The sequence below is a fragment of the Schistosoma mansoni genome, chromosome 4 (genome assembly GCF_000237925.1).
Source record: "Schistosoma mansoni strain Puerto Rico chromosome 4, complete genome".
Classification (NCBI taxonomy): Eukaryota; Metazoa; Platyhelminthes; class Trematoda; order Strigeidida; family Schistosomatidae; genus Schistosoma; species Schistosoma mansoni.
Window position 1 is genome coordinate 11775174 of NC_031498.1, and position 13270 is coordinate 11788443.

The following is a 13270-nucleotide window of genomic DNA, read 5'->3' on the forward strand; positions in this document are numbered from 1 at the left end:
CATAAAATCAGTTTTTGACAGTTTCCTTTAAATAGTTAATTTGACATTGAACAATAAATAATTGCGTGTTACCAGTAATAATAGTGTTAATGTTGAAAAGAAGAGAAAGAAAAGAAAACTATTCATGTTCAGTTATGATGTATATTTCATTTTTTGACTTTCTTTTACACAAAATAATAGTAAATTAGAGAATATTAAAGATATTTTATTTAAAAATCAAATCTAGTGGTTAAGCGTTTGCGTGAGAAACTGACAGTTCCTGGGTTCAGATCTCGTGAGGCGGGATCGTGGATGCGCACTGCTGAGGAGTCCCATAATGGGAAGAAACGGCCGTCTAGTAGTTCCAGGTTTTCCATGATGGTCTAGCTTCAGTCAATTCATGATCTCAACTATTAAGATTAAAACTCTATTATTTCTGAAAATATTTTTTATTGAATATTAAAGCTTTGAATAGGATTTTGTAAGGATTATTAAGTCGTACAATTAAATCTTGAGGATATGTTTAAAGGATTTGAACTTTTCCATTCTTGTTACTAAGACGTTTATTTGACCAGTTTCTGTTGAGATTTATGCAATCTAAGTATTCTTTGGTTCAGTGGTAGACACAACTCGACCTTACTTAAATTTATTAACTAAGGTAATAATGAGTTAAACCATTTATAATACAAATATATACCATTAGAGATTGGATGAATGGAACAGTGATAAAACTCAAAACTTTATGTATAACTGAATATATGTCAGGAAACTCATTGATTATTTGAGCTGATTTAATGATAACAATTATGATATTCATTTATTCTACTTTTTATTATCTTAAGACGCTTACGAATTTACAACCACTTAACATAAATAGAAAGTTTATTTCTACTTTCATTGAAATACATGTATAGAACACTCAATCTGCTAATCAAATTTATTACAAGCAGACAGGTCACTAGTTCAAATGTTTTTATGTACATAATGTTTACCGGGCAACCAAACACCAGTTTCAGGTTACAAAGTTAATTCAGCTAATTAGAAGCTTACCTTTTCAATAATATTTCCTGTAATGATTAATGAATGGCTTATTATTTTGAAAGGTTTTGCTAATTTTTATTTAAATCCTAGAATGATCACCAGTTCAAAAACTATCATTAACAATGTGATTTATAAATTTTAGGTCTTCCTTACGTTGACTAATATAATAAAATGAAACTTTTGAATTTCATTTGTTTATATTTTACTGTGTATAGTTGGGAATTAACAAGTTTACTGAATAAAAACATAATTATTTTATTATCGTCGGAATGAGAGTTTGTGGAAATTGTAGTGATTTAATAGTTGAATTCATGAGATGGTTTAAGCTAGATCACCCTGGAAAACCTGCAAGCATTTATGAATTCAACCATTAAATTACTACAATTACTACAAGTCCTCATTCTAACAATAATCATATTCTCACTGGTGACTGGCTCCAAGATGTGTTTCCTGGAATTCTAGTGAGCAGACGTGACTAGTGGTGTTCAACCGTGTCTGTTTTGAGGCAATTACTCATTAAGGACAATGGTGGACGGTGGAGCAATTTCGTGAACTAGTTGAAGTTAGACATTAACACAGTTGGATGCCGGCCGGTTGAGAGATTAGAGAGTTAAGCATTCGTGCGTGAGACCGAAGGTCCTGGGTTTGAGCCTCGTATGCGGGATCGCGGATGCGCACGGCTGAGGATTCCCATACTAGGACGAAACAAACGTCCAGTGCTTCCAGATTTCTCAGGGTGGTCTAACTTAAACCGACTCATTAATTCAATCCTTAAATAATTATTTAGGCATAATTTCTATTACAGACTGATATCATTGGTTTTTTCATTGTTTAAAGTGATTACCATTAAATAAATATTATGACCGATATACGAACTTCAGAAATATACATGTATATAATTGAATAACTATTCCTTGTGTTAACTTACATTGGACAAAATTCCATTTCAGTTATATTCATGTTCGTCTTTTATCCAAGAGAATAACACCTAGATAGGTAATTTTTGAGTAAATTGTTTGAGAAAAATTTATTTCAATCATTCATTATCGCTAAAATTAGAACTATTAATTCCAATAGTCAAAAGTGTTGTACAATTAAAATAAATAATCGTTATAATGATAATCAATTTAAAAGTCTATACATACAATGATTGTTTAAATATTTGAAAATAATAAGATGGCGCCTGATAAAACTTGTCTGTTTTACTATGTACCATGTTTGTAGTTTTTACTGTTTTTCTCGATTGTTTACCTAAACTGAATTAAATTACTGTTATATTTGGTTCATGTATTGTTCAAGAAAATAAGTTCCTTTTTCATTTAGTGTAGATACAAATTTAAATGAATTGATTTAGCAGTCTCAGTCATTTGGTTGTTATACGTATATAAAGCTTTATATCAAATGACTCTCTTAGTCTGTTTTATAAAGAATTATTCGAATGATAATCAGAAACTATATAGTAAAAGAAGTCATTTTATAATTATCCATATAGGTGGTAATTATTCTGTTGTATGCTACTTTAATCTCTGCTTATTATATCTCTGTAAGTATATATTTAATTGTAACTGTTTGACTTACAAATAATATTAATTCTAAAGAACTTTGGTGTTTTGCAAGTAAGATTATTTATTATGGTTTCAATTCATTGGCCACGACAACACTGTAACTATTAAGACAGCTCAAACTATGTTAAACAGGTTTTGAAAAGCAATGAGAAACTTTTTCACTCAAGTTTGGAACTTATAAAGATTGGATATTTTTGAACTCATACAGGACTAAAATTTAGTCAACTCTTAGTTTAACTCAGCTATAACCCTATATCAATAATGATTGGATTCAATATTTTCAACTATGTTGACTACACCAGTGAAGGGTACTCATTTATTCCAAAAAAGAAAAAGCATTTAGTTAATCGATTGAGATTTTTATTGTAAACAATTTTCTAAACATATACATTTGTGCATCTCAGTTTACCATGATTTTTAAAGCCAATAGATTGATGTACACTAATTTATTATTCATTTAACTTATTGATTTTGTGATATATTCTATTTACTATGATTGTATTTACTGTCTAAAAGAGTCTTAATTTCAATCAATTTCAATCAATCAAATTGCTGTGGAGTCCCATACTAGGACGAAATGGTCATCCAGTGCTTCCAGATTTTCCATGGTGGTCTAGTTTTTAATGACTCATGATTTAAACCATTAAACTATTTATTTAACACTTTTCTTCAGTTAACTGATGTCTCACCATAATTGATGTTATGTGTTTAGAGGTTGACTACATCTGTCAACATGATATATTTGTAATCTTAAAGAAGCTGGTGATTATTATGGAATTTGAACTGGCATCACTCAATATCGTAAGACATTTGCTGCTCAAAAGGATGGTTTTATTTGAAATAGATACGTTGATTTGGATAATTTAATTATGAAAGTTTCATTGTCTTTCTAGATGACATTATCAACATGAAAATATAATAAGAATGCTGATAATATGATTTAGAAACATAGTCATATATTCACAAATAAATCATTGAATCCAGAAAATTCTACTTCCTATTGTTATGCATAGAAATGAACAAAATAATTATCCAGTCATTTATTTTTGCAATAAATAATGACAAATAAATGTCAGAATTTGTCATTATATGAATAATTTAATTATAAATGATAAATGCACCAAACATAAATAGAAGAATGAAAATATACTAATAGTAAAACTTGTCTTATCTAAAAAATATATTGAAAAGTTTAATAGTCAGGTTATCTAGAGTTGTTATGTAATAAATATGCTCTATTATAGACTCCATTCTATAGTAGAAGATAAACCAGCTTCCAGCGGAATAGGAAATTAGGAAAGGACGTTGGAAGTGGATAGGACATACAGTGAGGAAATCCCCAAACTGCACCACGAGACAAGCCCTAACGGAAAAGAAGAAGGTCAAAGAACACACTACGCCGGGAAATAGAAGCAGGTATGAAAGGGATGAATGTTAACTGGAAAGGATTGTCCAGGCAAGGGTTGGATGGAGAATGCTGGTGGGTGGCCTATACTCCTCCACGAGGCGTAAAAGGCGTAAGTAAGTAAGAAATAGACTCCATTCACTAGTTAATTTATAAAGTAGATTTTAATTGCATAGCTAGTTATTTTATTCAATCAAAGAAAAATTCAAAAGGATAATTCATATTCTCATACATACCAATCAATAAATTTCTTTTCTCCAATATTAATTTGCTAAAGATGCTGCAATCTGTTTACAGTTATCTGAAGAACGTTATATGATTATTATGAGGAGTCAAATACACAACTTATAAGCTGATATTTGTACATGCTTCTTAGTATTTAAACATCCCCTTTGTTGTTGTTGTGAGAGTCTGTCATTGATTAGTCTCTGTTAACAAATAATCAGTCTGAGTGGATGTGCCTGATATTGCTACTTAGTCACAAATAATTTGAATTACGTTAATTATGGGGAGTTAGTGGATTTTGGTTTTGTCTTCTGAAAGCATCTTCATCCTAGTTTCGCTAAGTAGGTAACGCAATAGGCATATGAAGTGAGTTATTTGGTTCACGTATGTAAGTGCATCCAGTCGAAGAGTCCCAAATTGGATGAAACATGAGTCCTAGATTTCCTCAATATCCACAGTATGACTTTAATAACATTATTCTCATCTTTTTAAAAAATGCAGTTTAGTTCTAATTATTCAAGCTTTTCAAACTTTTTAATACACATTTGAAGTATACTATTGAACATGACAAATCCATGAACATAACTCGACTAGAAAGTATGTTGTCGCCTTTTGTGTGGATGATTGAATGATTAGCATGTCACTTGTAGGATTACTTTTCATTTTTACGTATGTAGACAAAATTACTTGATTTTTATATATTGTTGTATCACAAGGTATGGTTTTTGACAAAGTGATACAATCTTCAAACAAAACACGAACAGGTTCATGCTTTCTGATACTAGAATATAAGCTTTGTTGCAGTTGCACGGATATGACCTGAATATACAGTTAAAAGTTAATATTTGTGCTTTAAGTCATTTCTGTTTGTGACAAAATAAACCTGACTATTGGCTCCTTTAAAGTCCATGAGCAGTCTACTTCTATTAAAAAAATCAATTTTAAAAAGTTTATCTACTTCATCTGTTGCTTATTAATCTAAGATAATTTAAATTGTCTTAATTATTTTAGTGTAAAGATTGTTTTTGAGTACTAGTGTGGTGTGTGCTACTTATGTTGGCAGATATAAGTAGTACGTAGCATCAATCGGAAGCGGAATGCCTACCAGCAAAAGACTGAGAAGATTGAATTAAAGAGAATAGAAAGGGAAACAGAGAGCTATTGTAACGACAACAAAATTGAAATAATCATAAATTTTGTAAGTGACAACTGAAGAAAGATGATCAAATAACATATTTAATGTATGGTTTGCATATTTTATGAAGTCACTCTGTAAATTTGCATTGAACGGTAAATTAGTACTCCTCACCTGAGGTCCCATCCACAACACTAAGGTTACTATGAAGTCAAGTCATAAGAACAAACACTGAACAACTTCATTATTCTCGGCTAAATCTTAACTAAAATCCATCCTGGTGACTAATTATGTATATGTAAATATTATTCAACGTCAGGCGACTAAATACAATCAATAAGACATGAACAAACTTTTAGCTATTTCTTACTAAATGTATCTTGATTAATGAACTCATCAGGAGGAGAAACAATACCATTATATAGAGTTTCCTATTAGTTATTTGTTCATCATAGATTCAAGTAGTAAATTATTCATTTCCATAGGTTACAACATATTCTACTTATGAAATATTAGTGTATATGTTGTATATGATAAATTATTAACTAATCATTACCAATTTCCATTACAGCATTTTAATTGGTACTTAATATAAAATAAAATTATGAAAATTACGTATATTAATGTGAATCTTATACTTTCTCTTAAAAAGAAACAAACACCAATTTTCAGCAAAGAAAAATTTCTTCTTGACAATAATTTCTTAAATTCACTTGGTGTTGTTGTACTGAGTTCGATTACCAGAGTGAAAATCAACTCTGAGATGCAGGTACATCCAGCTAACGAGTCCCAAATAGGACGGAACGCGTGTCATGGGTTCTAGTGCTAGCCAATAATTTCTTAAGTTATATAATCATATTTATGAGTAAACTTTTTACAAGTCACAGTCTAAAATAATTTAAAAACAAACAAAACAAAAAATAGATGAATGTCATATTAAAGATTATTGAACATTCTAAAATATCAAATATAGAAGATTTAGTTATGCAATAATTTCAGAGAAATAAAAAAGGAATAAAAAAGGAACGAATCGAGAGAAATTTCTTTTCAATTAGTTTTTCATCATGGCTCTACACTAATATATGATTTACAATAATGAAATAACACTCTTCAACCGATGCTACGGAAGAAATCGTGACACAGAGGTTAAGAAAGGCAGTACAGAAAAGATTTAATGCAGCCAGACTGAGTACCGTCTTCTACAACCGCCCCACAATAAGAACGGTTAATAAAGATAGATTGCTTGAATTTACCACATTTATGTGTATTTACCAATTCAACTGTTCCTGTGGAGCCAGTTATATAGGGCATACAATTCGGCAAGTTCGTCAACATATAACAGAACACCATCCGTCGTGGGTGAACAAAGGACAGGTAAAAGTGATTAAGAGTTCTATTCTCTCTTACTTGGTGGACACTGATCATCAAGTTAAACTTAATAAAGCTTTTAAGGTTATCTACCCTATTCCATCAAATTTTCCGCATGGTTTATGGGTTTGTCTTTTGCACAGAGCTGAAGCCATCGCAACCCATATTCACAAACCGAACCTTTGTATCCAAAAGAAGTTTGTACAACTACTCTTGCTACCTTGACCATCGGTATAGCGGAGCTTGTAGCAGAACTTTGATAAGCAACTATTCTATTTCTTCCATTTTTGTATTTTACTTATTCTCTTCATTCGTCTCTTGATTCTTACAATAAATACTATATTACTGACCATTCATCAAAATATTTTGTTAGTTCTTTCTTCTCTTTTTTTTATATATTGTGCAACGTAGCAACAGCTTAATTTTCGAATAATTACTTTGATTAGTATTAATTCTCTTTCTTTCAATTAATTAAGGTTAGTTTATAATCTATATGTTATTATATAATTACTACGTAACTCATCTACTCGAAGAGTGTAATTTCATTATTGTAAATTATATATATATATATATATATATATATATATATATATGTAGAACCATAATGAAAAACTAATTGAAAAGAAATTTCTTCGCTCGATTCGTTCATTTTTTATTCATCAAATGTTAAAATGGGAATTTACATTATAATAAGACATTTTGATAGTTGAGATCATAAATCAATTGAAGCTAGACCACCGTGGAAAACCTGGATGCACTGAACGGCAGTTTCATCCTATTGTGTGACTCCTCAGCAGTGCGCATCCACGATCCCGCCTCGCGAGCGAGATTCGAACCCAGGATCTATCAGTTTTGCGCTCGAGTGCTTAACCATCAGACCACTGAGCCAGAATCCAACGGTGTTAATGTCTAACGTCAACCGATCCACGAAATTGAGCGACACATCCATCATTGTCTTCAGTGAGTTGGTATCTCCCAACAGACCTGGTTGAACTCCACTGGTCACTCCTTCTCACTGAAACTCCAGGAAATACCTCATGAAGCCAGTCCCATAATAGGACGAATCGGCCGTCCGGTACTTTCAGGTTTTCCATGATGGTCTAGCTTCAATTGATTCATGATCTCAACTATCAAAATTACTATAATATCCACAAAACCCCTTCTGATAATAATAATAATAATAATAATAAGAAGAAGAAGAAGAAGAAGAAATGCCGAAGATAGCTGTCTACTTGCTGTCTACTTTACAAAGATGAAAGTGGATTATTATATAATAATTATTGTTTATAGATTTGTAAAAGATTTTAATTATTTCATTAATTATTAAAGAGTTAAATAAATGAAAATAAAATATAAAATTTGATTTAGTTTATTATTTTATTATTTATGTGAAATATTGAATAATAATAATAATAATTATTATTATTATAGACAAGTAAATGAGATATGGATAATTATCATCATCACCATCACGAAACTATCGAAAATAATAAAACTAAAGGATATTAATAGTTACAATAGTTAAACAATAACATGCAAAATAAAAGGTTACATAAATGAAATATAATATAAACGAAATATTAGTCTATTAAGTAAATATAACAACTAGGCAGGCGAAATATCATGCCATCTGTTCAGGTGCCTTCGATATATATATATATATATATATATATATATATATATATATATCAATAGGCCAAATGATATATTAAAGTTTAAAAGTGACATTTTAATAATTGAGGTCGAATTGTTAAAGATAATATTTGAATATATAGAAGTCAGTTTAAACTATCCTCCTTTCTATTTCGAAAAATTAATGAATCATTTTAAATGATAGATAACTAATTTTATTGAGTTTACAAACCAAAGTAAATTAGATAATCATTGTAAACTTAGAAGCATTGAATAGCCATTTCATTTTAGTGCGGTAACCGTTGGCACTATTACGACTCCACAGTTGGACACAGCACTTGTGCTCGAAAGCTTAACCTTTAGGTCAGTGAGATAGGATCCAATGGGGTACACATCCAGCTTCAACCAATTCAAGATATTGAGCGGCCGTCTTAAATTGTTCTTGATGGTTAACTTCCTCACACTACTTCATCACTTGCTAGTTATACATTCCTTAATAATATTCATTTCGCTTTTTTAACACAACAGTAGATATAAAAATTTCATATGTTGTAACTAGTATACTTTACGCTGGAGTTATCCGCAACTGTCTGTTATTGATATGTTACGTGTAGCATAACCAGGAATGGCTGATAAAAAACACGAATCTAGTAAAAGTTAAACTTTGATGTAAAAATTCAACAAAATTACATATATTTATGTAGTAGTCTTCCACCAAAAGAAAGAAAAAGTTACAGAAATGGTTAGGTATGACACATATGCTTAACATGAATACTTTGCAAATAACCTGAGTTCCAAATTCTTTAAATTGAATCAATTCATCATATAACGTGACTTACATCAACTGGTATCTATAAATCAATGCCCCATATACAACTTTCTTTTATCTGGTAAACTACATCTTCTTAATGGAACTATGGAAAATTTATCTGATAGTGATTTACGAGTAAAACACTGTTGCTTTATGGTTAAATGGTTTGTGTAGATTTTTTTAATTAATAAATATATTTCAACGACTAACATAATATCATATCTTTCTTGAGAGTGTAATGCCTTATCCCCAATTTTATATATGGATGTAAGTGTGAGTTGAGCCGAAATCTCAAATCCATCCACAGTATTCATTCAATGCTTTCTGAGTTCCAGTGATATTCTATATGATTTAAGTATTTGTTGAAATTTACACTGGAATGAAGATTAATTCTCTATGAAACCACTCCAGCAAATTGATAGAAATGGCCTAAAACATACGTTTGAAAATACTTGACATCATAGGCAGAAATCAGCTGGAAAACTATTTAGAATTAGGGAACATAGACTAGTTGTTTCATTTTAAATGCGATTTCTTCAGAATGGTTTGTTCTGGATGCCCTAAAAAATCAGTTACTGGAAAATTAAGTCTGGTTTTCATCATTTTTATATTAAGATAGTTTATCGAAACTTAATATTTCATAACATTTATCAGTTTGCAACAATATACTAGCAAAATTCAACACCGATGGAAGTATATACTATGCAAGTAAAACTGACTTAACTCGCAGGTTGAATAAATAAAGTCTGAGGTTAATTTTATTACAGAAAACATAAAGAACAAGTGAATGAAAAACGGTAAAGCCCTTACTCAAGCTGACAAACCGATTTTAAAATGTATCATGTATTTTTTAAAATCAGGGAACAAATTTCATATCATCCCCTACGATTTGGACATATACATCATTAACTGAATAAGTAATCTGGTCTTTAAATGTAATAGGGCAACTATAGTATGTAACATATGAAATTTATGAAAACTAGATGAAATATGAAAAGTAACGGAAACGATAAGCTTAGAAGCAGTGTTTGGACTATTTACATGCTGAACTTGTTTTGGCTCGATTAAATCAACGCATCTAGTATCATGGTAGAATACATTTCATTTAAGTGTGATTTTGCAAGAAGATGGATACACAGCACTTATAGTCACTTAACAGAAAACTTAGACAACAACCAAATTTATCAATCGTTTCACAATGATCTAAATACAAGATACACCTTCAGTATAATTATTCAAATTAAATTTTTAAAAAACGAAGTTATTTCTCAGTTTAGTTAAGTGAACTGGTTTGAATTTATTTTCTATTTGTTTAATATCAAGCATTGTGAAACTTATTTATCATGAATTAATAAAAGCAAATCTCTTCAGAATACAATCAATTCATTATATTCTTTATAGAGAAAATTACAGGTTTAAAATGATGTTCTGACGAAGTTCTTATAGTTAATTAGACTGATAATTTGGGAGCCAAAATAATTTTGTCACCAATGACAACAATATATGAAACGATGAAGAAGAAGAAGAAAAAAAGACATTTGGAGTACAGCTCACTGAATTGTAATCAGAAATAAATTTTCTTAAGAAATCACAAATAATTTATTTATGTTGTTCATTTCCTCGACCAAAACAGTTGTGGGTTGAACACTAACGTCTTTTAAATACAAAAGTTATAAGCATAGGGTTGTGGAGATTGTTAAATTTAGATTGATATCATGAATGGATAAATGTTAGACCACCATCGAAAATCTGGAAGCACTGGACGGACGTTTCGTCCTAGTATGGGAATCCTCAGCCGTGTGTATACATGATCCCGCACGCGGGACGGGAACCCAGAACCTTCAGTCTCACACGAGAACGCTTAACTCCTCGACCACTCAACCAACCGGCATCCAACTATGTCAATGTCTAACTTCAACCAATCCACGATATTGCGTGACCCTCCACTATTGTTTTCAACGAGTAATTGCCTCGCAACAAACACAGTTGCACACCACTGGTCACAGATTTCCTGGAGTTTTAGTGAGAAGCTGTGACCAGTGAAGTTCAATCGTATCTGTTGTGAGACAGTTTCTCACAAAAGTTATGTTCTCCTAACAACTTGATATCCTTTGATTTATTCATTATTATTAACTTTATTCAACGTTATATTTTTACTACAATATAGAATTCTTAGCACAAAGTATTTCAACAAGTCTCCTTTTCTTATTTCTTGATCAATCTTCGCGATAAATGTTGAGAGGTCGACAGTTAGATGTTAGAAGTTCAGGAATCGACATCTGAATAATGTATATTCTTTGAGAAGCATGTTGTCAGTAACCACAATGTCTCTGATTGTGTTCTTTCCTAACTTGTACAGCAATAGGTCGTGAACCTTTCATAAACGCACCTGATGAATAGGTTGTACAATTAATTGACATAATGATCTGTTAAAACAAAGACAATAACTTTTTTTGAAATATCTAGATATCCGGAACAAGTAGCCCAGATATTCAAGTAGGCAAAGATAGCATTACAATATTACAAATAAACTAATTTAATAGGTCTAGTTAATGACTAAAAGAATCAACTATTGTAGTGAACAAAACACTTGTTGGGGACAATCGAATGTATTTAAGCAAAGATTACAGACTATCTCAATAAATTCTGATAACCAAACAATGAACAGTCAATTTGCAAATTAACAACCAATTGTTTCAATCTTCACTGTTTCTTCTCTAATCCCATTGTTCATGCATTTTCCAAACGATTGCGCTTCATTTCAGTTCTTTCCTCATCGGTCTTCTGCCAAAATACATTCTATGTCTGACCCACACCATATACTACTTATATAGATATAAGTAGACCACACCACACTCGTCCCCCCTTTAAAGCATTCGACCATGCGGTGGTTCTGCTCGCCAAGCCGCAATCTTCTTCCACTGCAGTCTGTGCCAAACTCTTCGTCAGAATGTCGAGTCTGCGGCGCGCTGACCTCCATAGCTCCGTCGACCTGCCGGGGCACCAACATCCGCATCCACCCGGCACCTGGGACGTTCAACACCCGTACTCCACCGGCCTGCTGAGCCATCTACATCCGATGTCCGCCCAGCAGCCGCACGTCCCACTGCTCCTCTCCGTCGACAGCACCCGCTACAGCCAACGCCGCCCCGCCAGAACACTCCACTCGACGCCACCTCTCCTCACCAGACTGCCCCAACTAGCACCTCCACTCCAGACCCGCAGCGGCGTCCGCAGAACAGCACCCTTCCTCCTTCTGGTTGGCAGCGACACCAAATGTAGTGAACAGAACACTAGTTGGGGACAATCGAATGTATTTAAGCAAAGATTACAGACTATCTCAATAAATTCTGATAACCAAACAATGAACAGTCAATTTGCAAATTAACAACCAATTGTTTCAATCTTCACTGTTTCTTCTCTAATTCCATTGTTCATGCATTTTCCAAACGATTGCGCTTCATTTCAGTTCTTTCCTCATCGGTCTTCTGCCAAAATACATTCTATGTCTGACCCACACCATATACTACTTATATAGATATAAGTAGACCACACCACACTATATGCTTAAAATGCCTAGTTAACTAAATTTATGAAAGACACCACTCTTCCTAGATTTCATAAAGACCCCTGTTGAATAATAACAATAATAGTAATAGTAATAATAATAAATTCTTTATACGTATTACACGGATACTTTCCAAACTGACAATTCATTGTCCAATATTTTTCCTCTTTTATTTATTTTAAATTACATGCAAATTCTTCCAACTTCACATTATGATTCACTGAGTATGATAATTATTAATTCAGATGTTTCACTATATGTGTATGTATCCATCTATGTATATCAATAGGTACACAGATATAATGAGTGTGTGTGTGTACATATGCTGTATATGTTTGCTTAGAGAGTATGACTTAGTTGACTCACCTGTCTTTCTCCCATTGCCTTTTATAACCTATAAGATTTTTTCTATCCGTTTATATGATTTCTCGTCATTATAACAGGTAATAATGATTCTGTTCTCTACATGAGTTTATTTTCCAATATTTGAGAAATTGTCATTGTTTGTAGTTTAGTTCATATTTATTCTGATCCATGATTT